This window comes from Myotis davidii, unplaced genomic scaffold (assembly GCF_000327345.1).
Source record: "Myotis davidii unplaced genomic scaffold, ASM32734v1 scaffold5518, whole genome shotgun sequence".
Lineage (NCBI taxonomy): Eukaryota > Metazoa > Chordata > Mammalia > Chiroptera > Vespertilionidae > Myotis > Myotis davidii.
In genome coordinates, this window is record NW_006289119.1 from 6,177 (window position 1) to 9,167 (window position 2,991).

Sequence of the window (2,991 nt, forward strand, 5' to 3'; positions counted from 1 at the left end):
CGTGTATAATTTTTAACAAACTATTACTTCTTTCTTGCTACACAGGTATTTTTAGTCTCAACAGTAATGTTTATGTAAATAGTTAATTTTTTATTGCTAATAATATTCTATGGATAACCACTTCATCCATTGATCTGTCAATGCTTTCGGTTATTTCCAAATTTGGGGTTTTATAAATAAAACTGCTGGAAATATTGCATTCAGTTCTTCCTACAGGTGTATGTTTTGTTTATCTAACTGTTGCAGTGTCAGTGAATGTGTTATATTTAAGGTATGCAGATCTGTGATCTAAAATGTTCATTCCCTTTGCTTTCCCAGTCACCCACAGTAATCAAATTTCCAGGTTTTACATTACCCGTCAGCACAAGTGATGGTTATTTTCTTTTAATTAGTAGGCCAGGCAATGACTATACTGTAAACTTGTTTTTGTTTAATAACATTTCCCTAAGAATTCTTGATGGTGAGCATTTCTTCTTGCATAATTTACACTGTCTTTATCTCCTTTGTTAAAATGTCTGCTCAGGATCCTTTGCCTACTTTTTAAGTTAATTTATTATTCTTACCAATAGAAGGACAGTGCAGCATCTAAGACACGTGTTTGAGTTTCACTCCTTCTTCAGTGACTCAAGTGACTTCTTTGCCATATGGAACCATTGGTTTTCAAATCTAGAAAGAAAATTGTTTTTCTCAACTTTTATCCAATGGACAATTAGTAGCCACTCATACCATACAGTTATAAGTTTAATCTGAATCATTAACATTCTCCACCAGTGTTCTTTAAGTCTAAACATATAATAACACAGACTTTTTGCATAGAGGACTTGGGTAAAAGTGTGATAGCCCTCAATTACCTTGGTGTTGCTGAGTCAAATCAACCTTAACACTATTCTGTTTAGTATTGAATTTTTAGAAAAGAAGATGCAGAAACATCAATGATGAGAGAGAATCATTGATCCGTTGTCCCCGCATGCCTCCTGCAGGGATGGAGCCCCACCCACCCCCAACCTAAGCATGTGCCCTGTCCTGGAATTGAACCAGAGATACCTTAGTTCATGGGTCCATGTCCAACCACTGAGCCATGCCATGTGGGCAAACTATCTTTTTTATTGTAGACTCTATTAGAAATAGTCCCAATATCCCCCATCCTCATCCCACTTTGCTTCCCTCTATCCGACCCCAAAGATTTCTAGGCCCTCACCACATTATTGTCTATTTACATGGAATATATATATATATATATATTTCTTAAAATGTACTTTTATTTATTTTAGAGATAGGAAGGGACAGGGAGAGATAATGGCATCAAAGATAAAAAAAGAATCACTGATTAGATGCCTCCTTCTTATACCCACCACCACCCAACTACAAGCCATGAATGTTCCCTAACAAGGAATAGAACCATGACCTCAGGGATCATAGATCAATGCTCAGCCATTGAGTGAAACTAATTGGGCTATATTATTTTAATTTTTTTTAAAAAAAATGTATTTTTTTTATTGTTGATAGTATTACAGATGTCTCCCATTTTCCCCAATGCATATATTCTTTGGCGGATCTCCCAGTCCTCAGCTCACCCCTCTCCTGACAGTTTTGCCAGTCTGTTGCAGTTAACCAGGCCTCTGTTGCAGTTAACCAGGCCTCTGTTCCCAGCTTCTCTTTCCCAGGGCCATTTGCTGAACCACATCACCTTTATTCACCAATGTCATTGACTGGGATGCTAGCCCTCCCTTTGGGTTTGAGAAAACTACATTACCCAGAAAGGAATGCGCCCAGGTGGGCGGAGCTAAAAGGCACTTTTTCTATCAGGGCTTCCAGTTAGGGTTGGACTTCCGCCTTCCTCCTCCTGGAGGGCATTTTGACCCCTTCAGTTTCTTCAAGGACTCACAGGTTTCAGCCCATTCCTGAAGAATAGGAGGAGGTCTAGAAGGCAGCGTCCTTGCTGTGCAGGGTGTTTCTGAGACTTTTTGAGGAACATCCGGCCGGGATTAGGGCCTCCGTGCCTCCCAGACTCCTCTCTGCTTACAGCTTTCTCTCAGCCTGATCCCATTTAACCCTCCAGCCCTGGGAACTGTCGCCTCTCATTAACTGCAGCCCAGGAAGCCACATCCAGAGCAGTGAGTTGCTCCTGGGTGACACATTGTTGATGGGGAAAGAGGGTGAAAGGCTGCAATGCCGCCTTGTAAGGACATGGTGGTGCTGAGCTGGGAGGATTAGGAAAACCTGGGCCTGTTGTGAGTGTAAAGGCAACAAAGAGATGAGGTGTGGTTTTGCAGGAGGAGTTTTACTTTCACTCACAGAACACTGGGGCCATAAATTGTTTTGAAAAAAAGAAGGGCATTTTCTGAGGTAGGATTCTAACTTTTCCTAAGGTTGCTCAGAGGAAGGACAGACTAGAAGACAGAGGACAGCAGCTGTGGACAGGAAGCGGAAGTCCTGTAAATGGTAAGGGAGCTGGCAAGAGTGAGCATTGAGGACTGAGCCCTGAGGTAATACAGGCATCTGGAGGGCATCTGGCCTCTGGGCTGAGCAAGGGTACTGAGCAGTCTGAGCCCTTAGAGCCTGGTGGTAGCCAGGCTCTCAGCAGACCATTTTCTTTCCCCGAATTCCTGCAAATGCAGAATTGAATGGTGTACGGTTTGAGAAGCTTCTTTCAAGCTTCATATTTGCCAGTTCCTGCTTCAGCTCACTCTTCACTCTAAACTTTTGCATATTCTGGAACCTATGCCTGCACAACCGCTGTTATAGATCCAGCCCACACACTTGTGGCCTCTAACATAATGGCCTCTAACATAGGGCCTCACACACTTGTGGCCTCTAACATAGTGGTGTCCTGGGACTGTCAGCTGCTCTTGTAGCCCTTGGACCTGAGGGCTTTTACCAGACACTAAGCCCAGACTCCTAAAGCCAGGAGTAGGGCTTCATGACGTGGACCTTGTTGTCAAAAGGGAGGTCTTATAGGGCATAGGTTCCAGAATATGCAAAAGTTTAGAG